This window comes from Oryctolagus cuniculus, chromosome 11 (assembly GCF_964237555.1).
Source record: "Oryctolagus cuniculus chromosome 11, mOryCun1.1, whole genome shotgun sequence".
Lineage (NCBI taxonomy): Eukaryota > Metazoa > Chordata > Mammalia > Lagomorpha > Leporidae > Oryctolagus > Oryctolagus cuniculus.
Window position 1 is genome coordinate 71,962,342 of NC_091442.1, and position 22,283 is coordinate 71,984,624.

Genomic DNA, 22,283 nt, shown 5'->3' on the forward strand with positions numbered 1-22,283 from the left:
CCGGCTTCCCAGCTGCTTTCTAACTGGAGGGGCTGGTGGTGCTTCCTTCCCTGGGCACAGGGACCATCACGGCCTTGGCCTCCACTGCACCCACACATGAGAGCTGCAGCAGAACCAGTTCTCAAGCTAGCCCAACCTGACTGGTGGAGTCTGGCTGCTGCTGCCACTTACAGACTCAGAGGCAGCTCTGGGCCTCAGGCTGTAGCTTCCAAAGTGGTTGCCTGGAGGAGTCTTAGATTGCACAGCCCAGGAACACCAGGAAGTTAGCTACCTGTGGGGTCTACTTTGACCAGCTAGAGACAGGAGGTGCCAAGGAGCCAACACGTTAACTTATGTCCCTTACTCCATGAGGAGCCACTCTGTGTACAGGATTCCAGGTACCTGACCATGCGGCCCATCGTATGTCCTTGTGAAGCTGTGGCCACCTTCTTAAGGCACCACTTTCTACTCCTATTTGCTCCCCCCCCCCACCAGGACACTTTCCACATTTTATTTACATTTTATGACTAACTTTAATCTCAAAATCACATCTCCATACACCTATTTTCTTTTTTTGTTGACTTCACTTGAACTTAAATGCATGGTTTGTTAAACAAAGAATGTAAACAAATATTTACCATGTCTGTTACATGTAACACACAGGAACAGCTTTTAACAGAAATTCATCAACCCCCCCAATGTTTTTTTTATTATAAATACAGGTATCAAAACAATCCTGAACATATTTTTATACTGCTGGTAGTCAGCACCCACACTGCTTTAAAATTTAACACAATTTGTGACAATATTCATTGTACCTGCTACTTTAAACAATTTCAACTGCAGCTCTTTCACTAAGCAAGATGGATAAAGCATGCCATTTCTGTTTGTCCTTCTCGGGATTTTTACTTTTCAGAAACACACGTTTCCACTGCCATCTCACACATCTTGCCACGCTTGCGTCTTGTAAACCCGAATCCTACTTGGAGCACTCCAGGTTTATGTTTAAATGACAGTGCCTCAACAAGAGAAAGAAAAATTGTGCTGCATTTTTCCTCCCGTTACCTGAAAACATAATGGGTGTACATATATTAAATATATTACAAATGTCCGGGTCACATATACCAGCTGGAATTCTTTACTGAATGTGTGGGTATTCTGCATTGTGATATTTAATCAAGACATTAATATGAGTAGAAGGTTGTTGATTTAAGACAAGTTTGAGATCCATTAAAATTAATTGTTGTATGTTTGTCCTTCTGGTGGCTGTGGAAGCTTCATATTTTCTTTGGGCATCATTAGACGTCTTAGCTCTTGAAGTACAACTTTAATGCTACATGAATTTTTCCATTTTGCTACTACTGGTATGCTCCGTGCATCCACCATTCCACTGGAATTATTTATCCCATTCATATTAATTTTTGTTAAAAATCTAACTGATGGAGGAGCTTCTGGGTATTTAGGTCCACATTCTACTTTCAGGCTATATATTCTGTTCTCATAATTTGTCCTTGGTGGCCCAATAATCATGCCTGTCCACCTTGTAAGTGTCATATCTTCATCATCTTCAAGGCCCCAGCTAACCGTAGCATCGCCTACTCCTTTTTGTCCTTCTTCAAGTTCTTCCAACAAGCGAAAATTATGAGGAACTTTAACTCCTGTGGAGACCGCCATAATCTCCTGCAGCCAGATGCAGCCTGCTTTTTTTTTTTTTTTAATATTTATTTTATTTGAAAGTAAGAGTTACACACGCAGAGAGAGAGAGAGAGAGAGAGAGAGAGAGCGCTCTCCCATCCATGGACTCATTCCCCAAAATGCCTACAACAACTGTGGCTAGACCAGGCTGAAGTTGGGAGCTGGAAGACCAGAACTCAATCTGGGATTCCCATGTGAGTAGCAGGGACCTAACCACCTGAACCTTCACCTCTGCCTCACAGGGTACACATTAGCAGGAAGCTGGAGTCAGGAGTAGACCTGAGACCTAATCCCAGGTCTCCTATCTGCTGTGTCAAATGTCTGTCCACCTCCCTCCTAATAAAATATGAGCATATAACTTGCCTCATCCTTTGTCTTCTAGGCTAAGACAAAAAGTTACAGCAATTGTTCAAAATCAGTTTTCTTGTTTTGTATTCGTAGAAGCTACTTCAGTTTAAATTTTCTATCAAACATAGGCAGTCAAGGATGCTAGAACAGCACAGGATTTTTAAACATTCTATTTGTTCAAGTAAAGCATTACCTACATGGGGCCTTTCTTAAAAAATCAGTCTGTCTTTTTAAAACACTTAAAGGAGGTGAAACAAGATCTCAAGGGTGGTAAATTAACTCTGAGGATAAGCAAAAGTTTAATTGTCCTTGATTTTCAACATTGAGTTGTCAGTTTGAGCTTCATAATGGTTCCTTTAAAGTAGCATTATTTATTTCTCAATGCATCAAGCCTGTGTTGACAAGTTTCTTGAAAGCGAGTGGGAAGAATAATTGAAAGATATGTAATTATTCTCCATGTGATGTTTGGTTATCTTAATCCCATCTAATATCAATAAAGTTACAGCAAATGATGAGTATGAGTTATTTTCTTTTGACAGATGTGGAATATTGCATTATTTTGAGCATTATTCTGTTTATCAGAGAGATCTTTTTTAGAAAGATTTATTTATTATTTATTTGAAAGTCAGAGTTACACAGAGAGAAGAGAGGCAGAGATAGAGAGAGAGAGAGAGAGAGAGAGGTCTTCCATCTGATGGTTCACTCCTCAGTTAGGCGCAGTGACCATAGCTATGCCCATCCGAAGCCAGGAGCTAGGAGCTTCTTCCAGGTCTCCCATGTGGGTGCAGGAGCTGAAGGACTTGGGCCATCTTCTACTGCTTTCCCAGGCCATAGCAGAGAGCTGGATCGGAAGTGGAGCAGCCGGGTCTCAAACCGGCACTCATATGGATGCCTGCGCTTCAGGCCAGGGCATTAACACACTGCACTACAGCACCGGCCCCACAGGGATATCGTCTTGATGTAGTTAAATTTGTGTTATATTGAATTCATGTAGAAGTAATATATAATATGAATGGAAATAGCCTCAGGAGAAAAGGGAGGCTGGATTCTCAGGAGCAGAGAAATCATCTTGAATTTGTGGATGTTCCTGCCTGCAGAGGTCTGGAATCATTAACCAAAATAAATGGAAAACATAATATGCAGTGAAGATATTAACCTACATAATCTTGTTTGACATAGGAAACAAAGTCCTAAGATTTTAGCATATTGCTAAACCACCCTGAACAGAAGCACATGAGTAAACTGAGAGAGAAATAAAGACAATATAAATATTGGGTATGCCTGGGAAAGACAAATAGAAGAACTGCAAATTTTAACAGGGATCCACTGGAAAAAAAAGAAAAGAAATCTGGCAAAGATGGTATTCTTGATTGTATTTCAAATTATTCAACTAGACTTTGTTGAGAATAGAGAACCTTCAAAACATTCCCAAATGAGTTTGGGAGATAACACTGTTCTACTGAAGTAAGTACGTGTCCAACTTGGCTAACTCGAAACCATCCTGCTAATGCGTGACAGTACAGTTGGGTCCCAATCAATCAGCAGAATTTTGTTAAATGTTAGATAGGAACTGAGAAGGAGCACGTGTGCCTGCAGCCCAGGGCCCCGGCTTCTGTCACTCTGTTCCCTGGACACACCGAATACTACCAGTGTCAGTCAGCACCTACTCCGCAGTGAGCTTGCCCAGTGCCCAGGTTCTCCGGAGAAGAAAAGACGATAACAGGCAAGGAAGGAGTAGTCAAGGGGAGTAGGAGGGCTCAAGGGAGGAGGGTTTAAGAGGGCAATGACCGGTGACTCACAGGAGCCCCATGACAAGAGAAATAAGGAAAAAGCTTTGGATTTATCTTGAAGCAGTTGCAGATACTCCAACTTCTGGCCATAATGAAATAATCAGAACTGGAATCAACCTTGTACAACTAGAAAAACAGACATAATACATGAAAATATGAACTCTTGGCGCTGCGGCTCAATAGGCTAATCCTCCCCCTGCAGTGCCGGCACCCCGGGTTCTAGTCCCGCTTGGGGCACCGGATTCTGTCCCGGTTGCTCCTCTTCCAGTCCAGCTCTCTGCTGTGGCCCAGCAGGGCAGTGGAGGATGGCCCAAGTGCCTGAGCCCTGCACCCCATGGGAGACCAGGAGAAGCACCTGGCTCCTGGCTTCGGATCAGCGCGATGCGCCGGCTGCAGCGGCCATTGTGGGGGTGAACCAACGGAAAAAGGAAGACCTTTCTCTCTGTCTCTCTCTCTCTCTCACTGTCCACTCTGCCTGTCAAAAAATAAAAATAAAAAAAAATAAAAGATGAACTCTTTTCAGACCTTGGACAATGGGTGGATTGGTTGGGTGACCCTAGAGAGGAGTGATCTTACAATCACTTTCTGCCTATGAAAGACCCATGTAGGGACTAGAGCTGGGAAGGGAATCAAGATGTTGAATGTCTTGGGGCTGGCATTATGGTATAGTGGGTTAAGCCTCTGCTTAAGGGGCCTCCATCACATGCTGGAACTCGGATTCAAGTCTCAGTTGCTCTGCTTCCTATCCAGCTCCCTTCTAATGCACTTGGGAAGGCAACAGAGGATAGCCCAAACACTTGGGCTCCTGCCATGCATGTGGGAAATCCAGATGGAGTTCCTGGCCCAGCCCTGGCCACTGTGGTCATTTGGGGAGAAAACCAGCAGATGGAAGATGTCTCTTTCTCCATCTTTCCCTCTCTCTGCCTTTCAAATAAATAAATACATAAATACATTTTTAAAAAAGAGATGCCAATGTCTTGATGTCAGGCTTCGAGCCTCCAGAACTGGGAGAAAACACATTTCTGTCATTCCAAGCCACCCAGTGGAAACGAGCACCAGTAGCACAGTAAGAGAATTTACCTCAGAATTGCTCTCATCAAGCTTTGTTGCCATGGAAAGGGTTAGATTCCACACTGAGGAGAAATCCTTGAAGCCAAGGATACATACACCTTGAGCAATGTGTAGAGAGCCTGCAGGCCCGCAGCCCCTCTCTGAGAAGCAGGCCCCTGGTGATTTGTTGTCTGTTGTCTGGTTTCATAACACGTGAAACCAACCCTGCTACCCCCGCCACACTTGGTTGCAGCCAACGTGCTTGGGGAATGAGTTAGTTTCAAAGGTCAGAGAGAACTCGGTGTCAAACTGCCCAAAAAGGACACGGTAGATTGGACAATAGCAAATCAACACAACCAGGAAACAGAAATAGTAAATAAAAACAAACAAACAAACAAACTAGGCAGCATGCCTGAGCCTTTGCTTCATTTCCCCATGAGCCTGTAAATGCTCCCGTCTGAGAAGCTCTGGGACACAGAGGGGCTGCCCAGCTTAGGACGCCAAAGCCGAAGACATCTTATGCTGCCTCATGGATCCTAGCAACAAATCCCATTATCCAGGCTCAACTGGGCACGCATCTTGTTTCAGCCTGTTGTAATCAGTTCGAGCTGCCATATCAAAATGCCGTAGATTGGGTGGCTTAAACAGCACAAACGTTTCGCACAGGATCAAGGTGCCTGCCAATCCTGTTGAGGCTCTTTGCCTGGCCTGCAAGTAACCACCTTCTCACCCTGTCCTCACATGACCCTCCCTCGGGTGGACAAAAAGTGGGAGGGGATCACTCTCTCTTCTTAGAGGACCGCTGATTCTATCGGATTGTGATCCCATCCTTAGGACTCCATTTAACCTTAACTACCTCCTAAAAGCCCTGCCGCCAAATAGAACCACATTGATGGTTAGGACTTCAACACGTGAAGTGGGGTGGGAAAGTGCTTAGCAAACCTTAAAGGATCTGAGTCTGGCTAGGCCAAAGGCACCCAATCACCTGATATCTAAGAGGTATTTTGAGGGGCAGAGGTGGGGGAAGCAACTAGAAGCTGTCATAAATTTGGCCACTGTTTGCACCTCCTCCAGGCCCTGGTGGCATCACTTGTAATACCCCAGCTTCTGAGGTCTTCTTTCCAGAATGTATGCCGGGAGCTTGTTTCATGAGATTGAGAAGACCAAGTGTATTCTGGGAATGTGTGCACAAATTTATTTTTTCCCCCTTACCATCTTAGAATCTTTTCACTAAACAAAGGCCAGCTCATTCATTATTCCAAAGAAGGGGTCATAATGAAAGACAATCTTAGATAAAAATTTCTGTGACCCAGGGACCAACACTGTGATGTACTGAGTGAAGCCATAGCCTACAATGCTAGCACCCCATATGGGTGCCAGTTCTAGTTCCAGTTATTACACTTGCAGTCCAACTACTGCTGCTGCTGCTTGGAAAGCAATGGAAGATGGCCCAAGTGCTTGGGCTCTGGCCACCCACATGGGAGACCTGGATGGCATTCCAGGTTCCTGGCTTAACCTGGGCCAGTCCTGGCTGTTGTGGTCATTTGGAGAGCGAACTAGCAGATGGACAATCTCTCCCCTCCACCCTTTCTCTCTGTAACTCTCTCTTTCAAATAAATCTTTTTAAAAAATTGTTACATCAAAAAGTTCTTATAATTATATAAACAAGAAAGCACACACGTAGACACATGGGGCCTTCAAAAGTTCATGGAAAATGAAAATAAAAAATAAGTTTTTTATTTTATTTACTTATCTTCATTTTGTTTGAAAGGCAGAGAGACAGAGGTCTTCCACACGCTGACACTCCCCAAATCCCACAGCAATCAGAGTGGGGCCTGACTAAAGTCAGGATCTCAGAACTCAATCTGGGATCCCCACACAGGTGGCAGGGACCCAGGTGTCTGCTTCATCATCTGCTGGGTCACAGGGTGCACATTAGAAGAGGAGCGGGGACTTGAACTAGGCATTCTGAAGTGGGATGTCGATGTCCCAAGCAACAGCTTCACCAGTGCTCCACAACACCTGTCTAGTAAGTTTATTTTGGCTTAAAAAGTTTTAAAAACCCATGCATGCAAAAAATTCTGTCTGGATTTAAAAATATTTTGCACCAAAATAAATTTATCTTTGAATCTATTTTTCCATGAGCTTTGTGGAATATATATATATAAAATATGTATGTAAATATATATATATATACATTCAATGTGTTAGACACTGTGCTAATTTCTAATTCACTTTATCCTTATAGCAAACTCACAATACAGTAATATTATCCTTATTTAACAGCACAGAAAATTGAGACAGAGGTTAAATAACTTTCCCAAGATTATACTGCTAGTAAGTGCTAATGCTGGTGTCTGACCCATATGCTTTGGCTTTTTAGCCCATGCCTTTAACAATCACACCCAGCTATGAGAAACTGTTAGTGTGGTGGTTGGGGCAAGGGATGAGCAAGGGGTATACATGGTAAGGTCAAAATGTGAACAAACAACTACAGTGCAAAATATGGAAAATACTACAGTCAAGATTATGTGCAAAGAAACAAAGAATCAAGAAATTATTATGGGAAATATGTTCTTTTGGACAGACCATCTCTCAGTCAGTTTAGTCTCTGTAGTCTTTTATTGACCATATAGGAACCCACTATGCCAGAAATAAAGCTGGCTTGCCTTAGAATAAATGCATATCATTGCGTAGCACCATGAGTTAACTTCATCTGTGTTTGGACAGTGGGCAAGCTACTTGGCATATGTGGAAAGAGATGTAAAGTCTTACTGCCTGCCCTGAGCTGTTCACTCTGAAGTTTTGTCCCCAGGGCAGAAAGGGAAGAGGATTGTGTTCCTTCCCATTGCTCTTACTAATCAAGTGCCCCTGTGTGCTCCAACAAGAGGTTCTTCTTAGCTGGATGAATGGATGTGTAGAGAGGCAGGAGGCCAGGACTTATGGGCTCAAGAATGTGTAAGATTTATTGGAGCTGCTGGTTAGAACACTGCTGTTTTCGTGAACTGGACCAAAATGCTCTCACACCAAGCTTTCACCAATAAAATAAATAGCCTCAGGTGTCCATCGACCTAAGAGGACCTGCTTGTAGTTGATATAAATGCCAAACCACTTGCTGGGAGCTTGACAGATGAGTCCTTTAGCTTTCAATCCAGGGTGAGAATTTGTACCCAAAAAGGAGACTAACACTTTTTAAACCGAAATACAAATCCCTCTTTTTTTGAACTTTCATTCATTCAACAAATATTTATTGAATGTCTATTATGTGATAGGATTGTTCTTGGAGATTGGAATACATCAGTGAGCAAGGGGAAAATTCATACATACTACAAAGGATCTTCAAGAGTTTCACAGAAAATGTATATTATGAAAAATTTATGCATGGATTTCAAAAGTGTATGCAAGAAAATTAGCTTTATCTTTTAATTCTATTTCTCCACAAATTTTTTGAAGTATCTTCATAGAAAATTAGCAATAAGCATACTAAATAAGTAAGTAATATAGTGTGTGCTGGGAGACTCTAAGTGTTATAGAAAAACTGTAGCACAGAATAAGGGGGATTGAAAGCATGAGGGACTGGTTGCAATTTTAAACCGAATTGTCAGCATAGGACTCATTGAGAAGATGATACTGGAACAAAGACTTGAAGATGTTGAGAGGATTAGCCAGGTGGCTCTCTGGGGGACAAGAATTCCAGACAAAGGAGTGTCTTGGTATGTTGGAGAAGGTGGCTAGAACAGAGGGAGGGATGGGGGACCATGATAATGGAAGAGGTCAGACCAACCCAGTTATGTGTGGGCCCATGGGTCATTACTTGGATTTCTTACTTTTATTTTGTAGGACTTTTACTTGGAATGAGATGAAACTCTACTAGAGAGTTCTGAGCAGAGGAGTGACATATTCTCCTTTACATTACAACCAGATCACTCTGACTGCTATAGTGTGAGTTGACTTTATGAGAACAAGGTTGGAAACAAGGAAACCAGAAAGAATGTAATTGCAATTATCGAGAAGGAAGATGGTGCTGGATTGGATCAGGTTGCAAATGGCGGAGTTGGTGGGAAGAAGTTGTATTTGGGGTAGAACCTGAAGGTAAAGTCGGCTGGAGTTGCTATGGATTGGATGTAGTGTGTGAGAAAAACAACAACAAAAAAGACAATTCAGAGGATGATGACCACTAGGGTGGAGAAGGCTACAGGTGAGGCACATTGTGGGATGCACAAGTCTGGAGTTAGGGGAAGATTCCGGGTGGAGATTTAAATGTGATAAATGAGGGGCTGGCACTGTGGCATAGTAGGTAATGCTGCTGCCTGCAGTGCTGTCATCCCATGTGGGCGAGTGTTTGAGACCCAGCTACTCCACTTCCGATCCATTTCTCTGTATGGCTTGGGAAAGCAGTAGAAGATGGCCCAAGTCCTTGGGCCCCTGCACCTGCATGGTAGACCTGGAAGAAGCTCCTGTGTCCTGGCTTCAGATTGGCCTAGCTCCAGCCGCTATGGCCATTTGGGGAGTGAACCAGTAGATAGAACTCTCTCTCTCTCTCTCTCTCTCTCTGCCTCTCTGTAACTGCCTTTCAAATAAATATATATTTTAAAAATAAAAATTAAAAAAATAAAAATAGGGGCTAGCACTGTGGCATGGCAGGTAAAGTCGCCGCCTATAGTGCCAGCATCCCATATGGGCACCAGTTCAAGTCTCAGCTGCTCCACCTCTGATCCAGCTCTCTTCTGCCTGGGAAGCAGTGGAGGATGGCCCAAGTCTTGGGCTCCTGCACCCATGTGGGAGACCTGGAAGAAGCTCCTGGCTCCTGGTTTTGGATCAGCCCAGTTCCAGCCATTACGGCCATCTGCTGAGTGAACCAGCAGATGGAACACCTTTCTCTGTCTCTCCCTCTCACTGTCTGTAATTCTACCTGTTAAATAAATAAATAAAAATCCTTAAAAAATAAAAAAAATGTGATTAATGATAAAGGTTGGTTTAGATCACAAGGAAGTGAGTGTGGATAGAGAAGAGGACCAAGGACTGAGCCTTTGAGCACCACAGCATTAAAGGGTTGAGAGAAGAGGAGGGATCAGCAAAGGAGACTGTCGCTCCCCGTCTTCGTGGAGGAACGACACAGAACCCTGCGTTGCTCTTTCGTCTGCTCGGCCCTTCCCGGGTTTGCTGCTGGTTCTTTCCGGGTTGGCTACCGACCCTTCCACCTCCGTGGAAGGGCGGTTCCCCCTAGCCACTTTCCCCACTTCCGCGGGGGAGCGCACACCGCCGGCCGGCTCTCTCGGGGGCTGCACAGGTGTTCCTTCAGATAGATGTTCCCCTTAGATGTTCCTGGTGCATGTTGTCTCTCTCCTCCTTTATAGTCCTCTTCCACCAATCCCAACTCTGCTACCCACAACGCCGAGTACGCTGCTCTCCTGCAATCAGGAGCAGGTCCTGCAGCTTGTCAAGTTGGTGAGAGGCAGCTGGGTAGAAGCTGTTTGCTCCTCTCCCAGCGCCATATTGTGGGAGAGCAGATGCATAGAATAAGTCTTAATTCCAGTAACTTAGTCTAATCCGAGTTGCTCCCAGTTGCTCCCCACAGGAGACCAAGAAGGAGTAACAGGTAGGAGGAAAATCCAAATGGTAAGTTCTGGAAACCAAGTGAAGAAAGTGTATCAAGGAGGAGGTACATATCAAATATCTCTGTAAAGTCAAATAAAATGAGGATTGAATATACATTATTGGATTTAGCAATATAGAGACTGCTGGTGATTTTGCTAACAAAAGTTTTGTTGGAATGAAGGAGGTAATCCAAATTGGAATAGATTTACAAGTAAATGGGTGCATTGTATTATATGTAAATTACAACCCAACAAAGTTTACTTAAAAACTCAAAAAGAAGAGAAGTTTAGGATAACCAAAACCTGGAAATAACAATGTCCACCAATTTAGAATGAATTAAAAAAAAAAAAAATCTATAGCATATTCGCTTGATAGAATTCTAGAGACTAAGTCTGAGTTGGCAAATATGGCCTGAGAGTCAAATTTGTAAAGTTTTACCTGGACATAGCCTCGGCCAGCTGTTTTAAGGAAGTGTTATCTATGAATATTTTAGAGAGCTACGGCCAGAGATGAGTAGTTGTGATAGACTTTATGACCCACAAAGCCTGAAATATTTACTATACAGTCTTTTTGCTTACCAATCCCTGGACTAAGGCAATCAAAATGAGAGCTATTTATAAGAAAAAAGATAAAGTTCCCAAATATAATGGTGGGAGACTGAAGCCAGGTGAAAAAGAATATATATCTTTATGCAAATGAATTCATTTGTTCATTGTCTAAAAACAAGACAACTAATCTACAGTGCTAAAAGTTCAAACAGTGGCTCTCTTGGGGTTAATGACTGAGAGGGGTCAGGAGGTAAGCTTGATAAGGTGCTGATAAGATTCTATTTCTTGATCTGGGTGCTAGTTACCAGAAGTGTTTACTTTGTGAAAATTAACTCAGAACATAGGATTTTGTGTGCATTTCTAAATGTCTAATATAAAGTTTACTAAACATTAAAAATGGTAAGAGGAGGAACAGGAGAGAAGGTTCAGAGCAATGGTTTCATGAAGTTTTGCTGCAGAGGGGAGGAAAGAAATGAGGGAAGAAAGGGTCAAGCGGTTTTCTTTAAGAGTAGGAAATCTAATAGCATGTTGATGTGCTGATGGGAGGAGAAAATGGAAGATTTACTGAGAAGGCGAACAAGGCTGGAGTGATGTCCTCAAGTCAGGGAGGAGGGATGTGTTCCCTTGCATGGGGAGAGACTGGCTTTGGACAGGAGCACAGGGAGTGAGCACACTGACGGCAGGAACTGAAGGCACCTACAACCTGGCCCCTATCTTTCTACATGTAAAGAATAACCCTTGGTTACCAGGGAATTCCTTTATGATCTTCTCAAAGCAGTTTCCTGCTGGCCACAAGGTAAATAATATTTTAATAATAGCGAACACTTCACAAGTGTGCTAAAGACATCTCCTACAATACTTATCTTCCAAGGAATGCAGTATATGAGGGTACTTTAAAGAGTTCATGGGAAAATGGAATTAAAAGATGAGTTTTGGGGGCCAGTGCTATGGCACAGTGAATTAAAGCCCCAGCCTGCTGTGCCGGCATCCTATATGGGCACCCATTTGAGTCCACTGCTCCACTTCTGATCCAGCTCTCTGCTACGGCCTGGGAAAGCAGTAGAAGATGGCCCAAGTCTTTGGGCGCCTGCACTTGCGTGCAAAACTCAGAAGAAGCTCCTAGCTCCTGGCTTCCTATCAGCTCAGCTCTGGACATTATGATCATTTAGGGAGTAAACTAATGGAATGGAAGACCTTTCTCTCTCTCTCTCTGGCTGTACCTCACTCTGTAACTCTGTCTTTCAAATAAATAAAATAAATCTTTTTTTTTTTTAATGAGTTTTGGAGTGGGCATTTGGTGCACTGGTTAGGATGTTGCATGGTTGGGCCTATGTGGTGATGCAATTGGTTAAGCCACTGCTTGCGATGGCTGCACCCCATTTAGGAGTGCTGTTTGGAGTCCTGGCTGCTCCACTTCAATCTTGCTCCCTGCTAATGCACCTCGGAAGGCAGTAGAGCATGGCCTCAAGTACTTGGGCCCCTGCCACCCACAGGGGAGACTTGGATGGAGTTCGGGACTCCTGGCTTCAATGTGGCCCAGCTGAAGCCATTTGTGAAATGAACCAGCAGATGGAAGATCTCTCTCTCTGAGGACTGTGAAGAAGAATCTGTTCCATGCCCCTGTCCTAGTGTCTGATGCTTTGCTGGTGGATTTTCATTTTCCTTGACTTGTAGATACAATCTCTGCCTTCATGTTCACATGGTATTCTCCATATACATGACTGATCACATCTCAACAATCTTATTTATAGAGAAGATCGTATTCTGAGGTACTGGCGATTGAGGCTTCAACACGTGAATTTTGGGAGAACACTTTTAACCCATAACCTTCTCCTAAAGCCACACTGTCAGCCTAAATCATAGTAGATTCGGCAAACGCAGACCCAGTAGGATTTGAGAGCCAGTGGGATTGCAGAGGTCTTCCTTGTATATTGCTCTAATGCCTAATCTCCTATCATTTGAACCCATTTTTTTATGTGATTTCAATGTGACGTTTTGGGCCTGTTATGGAAGCAGAATCTTGAAGAGTGGGAGGTAAGACTGGAAAGATGAAGACAAAAGGGACTGGCAGGGTGTTCCTCTAAGGCAGCCTTTCAGCCTGTTTGGCCCAGGACCACAAGTGTTAGATACATGTTTTCCTCTTATCAAATGCAGTTTCCTCAGTCTACACTCCTGAGATTTTGATTCTGTAGGCATAGGGCCCAGGAGTCTGCATGTTTACACATATTCAAGTGATTCAGATACTGCACTTTGACAAAAATTTCCCAAGGAGCCGCTGGTCATGGTATGAGGAAATTGAAGCAACCAGACACTGAGTTGGAACAAGACTGGGCTTTGTCATTCAGTGAGAGTGGACAGAATCATAGAACCCAGGAGGTCAGAGCTGGACGGGCTCTGAGAGACTGTCAAGATGACCTTCACGTCTTCTAGACAAAATAAAGTCCCGAAATGGTGAATCCAGGGCACTTTGAGCTCTTAAGAGAAGAGAGAGAAGCAAAAACAGGACTTAAATATACTAAGAAGATTACAATGGATCAAATGAAAAGAGAGAAGAGAAATGTGAGCTGTCCCTTAAGCCAGTGTCTAGACTGGATAATGTCTCCTTTCTCCTGTGGGGTCACAAACCTTGTCATGCTTCAAGAGTGGACCACTTCCATGTTTCTGGAGCAAGCCTGAGGTCTTGACACTTGCATTAGCTCACAGGACAAAGAATATGTTTGTTCGGAATGATTATTTGTTAGAGTTCACTGCTTCTCATGGGGTCACACTATTTTTTGCAGGCAAAGCTTAAATAACAACCTCAGGAAAACATTTTAGCATACAAAGAACTCAAGAGAAACACTTTGCATGTGTGTGAGTGTGTGATTAAACCAACAGATAATGAATTCATTATGATTCCTTCATAGTTAGAATTTCTTTTTTTTCTTTTTTCTTTTTTTTTTTTTTTGACAGGCAAAGTGGACAGTGAGAGAGAGAGACAGAGAGAAAGGTCTTCCTTTGCCGTTGGTTCACCCTCCAATGGCCGCCGCGGCCGGCGCGCTGCGGCCGGCGCACCGCGCTGATCTGGTGGCAGGAGCCAGGAGCCAGGTGCTTTTCCTGGTCTCCCATGGGGTGCAGGGCCCAAGCACCTGGGCCATCCTCCACTGCACTCCCTGGCCACAGCAGAGAGCTGGCCTGGAAGAGGGGCAACCGGGACAGAATCCGGCGCCCCAACTGGGACTAGAACCCGGTGTGCCGGCGCCGCTAGGCGGAGGATTAGCCTAGTGAGCCGCGGCGCCGGACCCATAGTTAGAATTTCTAACCACAGTCTGTGTCTATGAATCTGTATCTGCATAGTGCTTTTTAAAGATTTATTTATTTATTTATTTATGTGAAAGGCAGAGTTACAGAGAGGCAGAGAGAGAGAGAAGTCTTCCATCCACTGGTTTACTCCCCAAATGACCATGATGGCCAGAGCTGGGCTGATCCGAAACCAGGAGCCAGGAGCTTCCTATGGGTCTCCCACACAGGTGTAGGGGCCCAAGGAGTTGGGCCATCTTCTACTGTTTTCCCAGACCATAGCAGAGAGCTGGATTGGAATAGGAGCAGCTGGGACTCGAACTGGCACCCATCTGGGATGCCAGCATTACAGGTGGCGGCTTTACCCACTCTCCACAGCGCTGGCCCTCCTGCATAATTCTTAATGATGCTATCACCTTCTTGACCTCATTTAGTGTTCACAAGAACTCCGTGACAAATATTGCCCTCATTGGACATGCTTTTTAAAAAAATTTCATCATTTTGAAAGGGAGACAGAAAAAGAGAGATTGTTGGTCTGTTTCCCAAATGCCAACAACACCTGGGGTTGGGCCAGGCTGAAGCTAAGGAGCCAGGAACTCCAAATGGATGTCTCCTATGGGTGTCAGGGATTCAACACTTGCTGTCCCTCAGGGTGCACATTAGCAGGAAGATGGAGTTGGGAGAGAACTGGAACTCACATTGGGCACTCCGCTATGTGATATGAGCATCGCAAATAGGTCTCAGCTGCTGCACCCAGAGCCTACACCGGACAGATATTTTCTAGGTGAAAATCTGATCCGCCCTCTCCCTACTTGTCATCCTGCACTGATTCCTGTCTATCCATCCAGTGGCTCAGTAATACTTCCTTGACAAAAACTCAAACGTTCCAAGGTAAAAACCTAGGAGGAAAAAAATGCAATTTGTACAAGCATATATGTAGCAGCATTAGTCATGATATTAAAAAAATTGGAAACAAATCAAAATCCAGCCATGAAGGGCAAGGCTAAGCAAATCCCACTCTGCCATTCTCTGAAATACTGTGTGCCTCCTTTAAGTGATGTGAATCTGATCTACACTGAGGCATGAGTGTGTGTCTACACGTTATGTTTGAAGGTGTTTTAAGTGTGAAATAAGCTTAAAAAGAAGGCTAATGAATAACTTGATTTCAACTATGTCAAAACTTACATACACACTGACAAGGACTATTTGGTATCAAAGAGTGACAAAATATTTGACACTGAATGTGAATCAGATCTCCTGTTAGTGTGACCGAAACGTCAATGAGAAAGACAATGCCTTGGAAATTTTGTTCTGAGGACACTCATGTAGGATTTCATTCTGAGAGAAGAAAACTAGATGTGGCCTCAAAACTTCAAGACCTCAGTAGAGCAGGGTGGGCTGGGGGTGTGGTGACAGTTCATGTTGGGGTGTCAGTGCTTAGGTCAAGTCAAGTCTGGACAGGGGTGGCCATGGCAGCCTTTGGCACTTGTCTAGGCATGCTCAGATACTCATATACATGCTTGGCCTGAACTTAACCTCGGTCACTGCTGCCACAGCAGTTCAAGGCCAGTGAGAAGTCCCGGGGCAGGAAATGGTTTGCCCTGTTAACTGAGCGAGAAAAACTGTCCAGACTTGATGAAGCAGAACATGAATTTTGATGTCAAGTTGACCTTAGCGATGGTGGTGTCAATGAGCTCCCAAAACAGTTTGCCCAGTTCTTGTCTCTTTATGGGTAATTTTTGTGGTTGAAGCCATAGAAGCATAGCAGGAAGGAAAGCTCACTCCTGGTGCACACAAATGGCTGAAGGACCTGAACTTCGACATCTGTTCACATGGGCTCATTAAGTTCTTCCAGTCCTCTTTCAAGGTTAGTCCACACCCACGACACACACATGTGAGTCCAAGAGGATCTGACTTTTGTACCTCTTGGTGAGCCGTGTGACTGTGCTCAAGTCCTGTTTAGATCTACTGTTCCACTGGGTACAGATGAGGAAGAGGTCAGGGAAGATGCTGCCCTTCTGCATGCATTCAGCAGGTGTTCTGCCTTTTGTAGGTCTGGAACCTCAACCTTGGCTTCATCTGTCTGGGTTGATCAGACCCTATTAAAAACTAGCTCCTGCACCCAAACTCATGTGAGTCTGATTTGTACAAAAAATAAATTTAGGGGCCAGCACCGTGGCTCAGCGGGTTAAAGCCCGGGCCTAAAGTGCCGGCATCCCATATGGACGCTGGTTTGAGTCCCAGCTGCTCCTCTTCTGATCCAGCTCTCTGCTATGGCCTGGGAAAGCAGTAGAAGATGGCCCAAGTCCCTGGGCCCCTGCACCCACATGGGAGACCTGGAAGAAGCTCCTGGCTCCTGGCTTCAGATCGGCGCAGCTCCAGCCATCGCGGCCATCTAGGGAGTGAACCAGAGGATGGAAGACCTATCTCTCTGTCTCTGCCTCTCTCTGTAACTCTGTCTTTCAAATAAATAAAACAAATCTTTAAAGAAATCAATTTAATCATTTACCATGAGAAACAGAACAGCAATTGGAATGATATATACGTCAGCCAGTCTGTGAGTACCCTTCCCATGGAGGATTCCAAACTACGAAAAATGCCTGTGACAGCTGAGGCTGGGCCAGGTCAAAGCCAGGAGCATGGAACTCCATCTAGGTTTCCCAAGTGGGTGTCAGGAACCTAAGTTCTTGGGCCAGCACCTGCTGCTTTCCAGGTACATTAGCAGTGAGCTGGATCAGAAATGGCGGTAGGACTGCATACCAGGCACCCTGATATGGGATGCATGATATGGGTGTCACAAGTATTGGCCTATTCTGCTGCACCACAACACCCACCCCCAAAGTGGTTCTTGATGAACCTGTTTCCCCTGCTGTCTTGGTAATTGGGGCAGAGGCTCTCTTATCCACGTTTGTTTCCCCATTGCCTCGCACATAATAGGCTCTCAGTAAAGGATTGCTAAATTGATGAATGAATGAATGAATGGAGTTATTTCTCCATCGACCTTAATGGCCTTTTCTAAATCAGATTTTTATTAAATGGATGTAGATATTAAGAGTATGTGAAGGGGACAGCACTGTGGCACAGTGGGTTAAGGCCCTGGACTTAAGCGCCGGCATTCCATGTGGGCGCCAGTTCTAATCCCAACTGCTCCTTTCTGATCCGGCTCTCTGCTGTGGCCTGGAAGGGCAGTGGAATATGGCCTAGGACCTTGGGCCCTGCGCCCACGCAGGAGACCCAGAGGAGGCTCCTGGCTCCTGGCTTCGGATCAGCTCAGCTCCAGCCGTTGCAGGCATCTGGGGAGTGAAACAGTGTATGGCAGACCTCTCTCTCTGTCTCTACCTCTCTCTCTGTAACTCTGTCTTTCAAATAAATAAATAAATCTTTTTATTTTTTTATTTTTTGACAGGCAGAGTGGACAGTGAGAGAGAGAGACAGAGAGAAAGGTCTTCCTTTTGCCGTTGGTTCACCCTCCTATGGCTGCCGCGGCCAGCGCGCTACGGCCGGCGCACCGCGCTGATCCGATGGCAGGAGCCAGGAGCCAGGAGCCAGGTGCTTTTCCTGGTCTCCCATGGGGTGCAGGGCCCAAGCACCTGGGCCATCCTCCACTGCACTCCCTGGCCACAGCAGAGAGCTGGCCTGGAAGAGGGGCAACCGGGACAGAATCTGGTGCCCCGAGCGGGACTAGAACCCGGTGTGCTGGCGCCGCTAGGCGGAGGATTAGCCTAGTGAGCCGCAGCGCCGGCCTAAATAAATAAATCTTAAAAAAAAAAAAAAAAAAAAAGAGTATGTGAAGACAGAGAGAGACAGACAGACAGACAGAGACAGAGAATATCTGTCTCCTAACCATGAAAGTCCTGCTCAAACGTTATCCTGCGAGGAACCCATAAAAGTCAGTTGTAGGCAACCCCCAGTGCTTTAATTTTCATCCAGTTTTACTTGTTGCATCTATCCTCACCATGGGCCTTCGCATTCCTTGTTTTAGTAATCAAGTTCACTCCCTGCTCAAGCATATTGACTGGGATTCTCTTAACTCACCTTTACCCATCTCCTCTGCTAATGTTCAGGGAGCTTTAAATCCCTTTACTTCTCAAAGGAGCAGCAGCATCAGCCTCCCCCGTGAATTGTCAGAAATGCAGAACCTTAGGCCCCGGAACCACTGCACTGGAATCTGTCTTCTAACAAGACCCCCAAGTGATCTGATTGACCTTAATGTAGAGAAACTCTGCTTTAAATCTTAAAGGATCTGCTCCTGAATTGTGGTTTCCCTCTGTACCTTGTCTCCTGCTACTTTCAATGCACCAGCATCCATTGTATTAGTTATCTATGAGTATGTGTCAAATCACCCCAACTTAGCGGCTTAAAACAACAAACATGGATTATCTCCGAGTCCCATCTGGACAAGACTGCTCTGGATCCTCCGCTCAGGTCTCTCCCAAGGCAGCCGTGAGCGTATCAGCCGGGGCTGCCATCATCTAAGGCCCAATGGGGAGAGTCTGTTTCCAGGGGTGTTGGCAGCCCATGTCCTCGTGGGTTGCTGGATGGCCTCAGTTCCACACTGGCCATTAGCCAGAGGCCTCTCCCAGTTCTTTTCCTGGTTGGTCTCTCCGTCTGGCAGCTTGCCATGTGGCAGCTGGTGTTGTCAGAGCAAACTCGTGAACAAACAAGGGAAGGTGAACAAGACGGAAGCCAGTCTTCATGTACGTAATTTCAGAAGTAACAGACCATTATTGTTGCGGTATTGTATTTCTGTTTTTTTTTTTCTTTCTTTCTTTTTCAGATTTATTTATTTATTTATTTTTTATTTTACTTGAAAGGCAGAGCTATGGGGGGAGAGAGAGAGAGAGAGAGAGCGAGAGCGAGAGAGAGCAAGAAAGCCTGCCTCCATCTGCTGGTTCACTCCCCAAATAGCCACATCAGCAGGGACTGAACCAGGCTGAAGACAAGAGCCAGGAGCTTCTTCTGGGTCTCCCACGTGGGTGCAGGGACCCAAGCACTTGGGCCATCCTCTGCTACTTTCTCAGGAGCACTAGCAGGGAGCTGGCTGGGACTTGAACGGGCACCCATATGGGATGCCAGCATTGTAGGCGAGGGCTTTACCTGCTAAGCCACAACACTGGCCCCTGATGTATTTATCTCCTAGTTCAGTTACCAGGAGCTGGCATTGTGTCACTGTGGATTAAGCCATCACGCACTATGCAGTCATCCTATATTAGTGCTAGTTCAAGTCCTGGCTACTCCACTTCCTGTCCAGCTCCCTGCTAATACCCCTGGGACGGAAGCAGATCATAGCCCAAGGACTTAAGTCCCTGCCACTCATGTGAAAGACCTGGAAGGTATTCCTGGATCCTGACTTCAGCCTGGCCCAGCCCTGGCTGTTGCTGGCATTTGGGGAATGCACTGTCTCTCCTTCTCTCTGTCAGTCTGCCTTTCAAATCAGCCAGTCTTTTTAAAAATACTATTATTGGGAAAAAAAAAAAAGCTGCACACAGAAGGCTTCCTGTGGTTGGCTAATTATTTATGGCCTTTCTATAAACCTAGCCACATTCATAGTCACCTATTTGATTTGTGGGGTTAACGTCTTCCCTTCTACTTAAGTGAAAGGTCTAGGATTTTCTGGCTTTTCTTCCTTTTCAGGTTGATGAACACGCCTGAAGGAAAGGATAGAGTTGTGCTGATTGGATTCACCATGAATATACGCTAGCTTCATCTAGGTACTGCTGTTTTTCAGGAATGCATCCCTACAGAATTTACTCAGCAGTAGGTCCAGAACTTTCTCCTGCTCCTCAAGTTCCCAAACTCAACTGCACTATTCTTGGTCTATCCAAAACCTTCGTCCAGTGGAAAACCATTCTCCACTTCGGCTGTCTTCATCTTAGAATGCTTTCAGCTCTCCAATTATTATTTTTTGGCCCTCTATAAAATTTTTAAAATTTTATTTATTTGAGAGTCAGAGAGAGAGGTAAAGAGAGACAGATACTGAGAGAGACAAAGCTCCTGCCTGCCAGTTCACTCTGCAAATATCAGCAATGGCCAAGGGTGGACCCAGGCCAAAGCCAGGGCCCAGACCTTAGTCCAGGTCTCCTATATGGGTGGCAGGGCCCATTACTGAACCATCACTGCTGCCTCCTAGGAGCTACACTAGCAGGAAGCTGGAAACAGGGCCAGAGCTGGGAGTTAAACCCAGGTACTCTGATCTGGGACTCATCCTAATCAGGGGTTTTACCCCAGGGCGAATGTCTCCCCCTTTTTTCCTCTTAGGGAACAAGGTACTGATGATCGGAACACTTACGTCCTTATAGCCCATCCTTTCCCACTTCTTTGACTTAGCTCCACCAGTCCCGCCTTTTCTCTCCTGTATTGCTTCCTTCCCTTCAGCTTACAAACATGCCCCCATAAAAACAATGTTGACAGGGCCCGTGCACAGCAGGTTAAGCCTACAGTGCCAGCATCCCAATGTTGGTTGAGTCCCAGCCACTCCACTTCCAATTCGGCTCGCTGCTAATGTGCCTGGGAAAGCAGCAGAAGATGGTCCAAGTCCTTGGGCTCCTGTACCCATGTGAGAGACCCAGATAAAGCTTCTGGCTCCTGAATCCTGGCTTTGGCCTGGCCCAGCCCTGACTGTTGCAGCCATCTGGGGAGTGAACCAGCACATGGAAGACCTCTCTCTCTTTGCCTCTCCTCTTCTCTCTGTATTACTCTGACTTTCAAATAAATAAATAAATAAATCTTTAAAAAAAAAAAAACAGTTTTGACTCAGTTACCCCCTTCAAGCTACTACTTTATTGCTTTCTTTCCACAACTAAACTAATTTTTATTTTACTATACTTTTCAAATATACAGAGAATACCATAATAGAGGCCACTATATCTGTGCCTACATTTAATGGTTGGTTGTGTTTGCTTCATCCTTCTTTTCCTGAAGTATTTTAAATTAAATTATAGGCATTGTTATATTTTATTTCTGAATATTTTAGAATGCATCTCTATCAGTATACTTATCACAACTAGTAAAACTAATACTTTAATATTATATAATAGACCATTTAGAAATTTTCCTAATGATCTAAATAAAGGCTTTTATAGCTGTGTTTTACAAGACAGAATTAAATTAAAGGAATGTGTTGCATAGGTATTGCTTACTTCTCTTTTAATTTCAACAGTGCCTCCCCTCTCTTTTTTTATGTCACTGAATTGAAGAGACTGAGCCCCTGTCTAACGTCCCATCTTCTGAGCTTGTTAATGTCTGTGTTTGTGTTTTGACTTGTTGGTCTATCCCCTGCATTTCCTATAAATTGGAGGGGAGATTTAAAGGCTGGTTGCAATTCAGGTTCAACATTTTGGTCAAGAATGCGCATAGCTGGTGCTATATACTTCACATTGTGTCCCATTTGGGGCACATTCCTTCTGATTTTCCTACTTTTTGTAATGCTAACATTGAGGATTGAGTTAAGGAAGCAAGAGCCAGATCTTCCCTTACAAACAGCATATATATGTGGGGCATATAACCAGGTAAGGTCAAGAATTTTTGCTGCCTTATACTCCATTCACTGTTTCTTCTTCTGCCACTATTACGAAACTCTTATGTAGCTGGTCACTAGGGACTTTCTTATCGTTAAAAGCAAAAGGCTTTGCTCATCCTTCTTGAGTATTCTGAAGTGTTTTCTATTATTTCATCTTTTTCGAGAGTTTCTTTTCCCCTGTATTCCATGAAGGATTCTATTTCAAGGGCTTCTGCTTCTCTAACTACTTATTTGCATCTTTATTGAATGTTTTTCTTTCTCTGACCCTGCAGAGGGTCAAGGTTCTCTGTACTTTGTCTTCAACCTGATCTCTACACTGCTCCCTTTAGTAACCTTATCCATTTGCATAGCTCAAGCAGATCACTGAAAAATATGTGTCTCTAGCTTGACCTTCTCTACCTTGTTGACATTTCTACTTGGAGGTCCATCAGGTAGAACTTAAACTCGACTATCATAAAAATGACATCTTTCCAAAAA

The 22,283-nt window shown here is 44.6% G+C and overlaps 1 pseudogene; it reads right to left on the reverse strand.

The window, feature by feature from the left end:
• Positions 1 to 1,073: 1,073 nt before the first annotated feature.
• LOC127485605 (ubiquitin-conjugating enzyme E2 variant 2 pseudogene) lies at positions 1,074 to 1,653 on the reverse strand (annotated as a pseudogene).
• Positions 1,654 to 22,283: the final 20,630 nt, after the last annotated feature.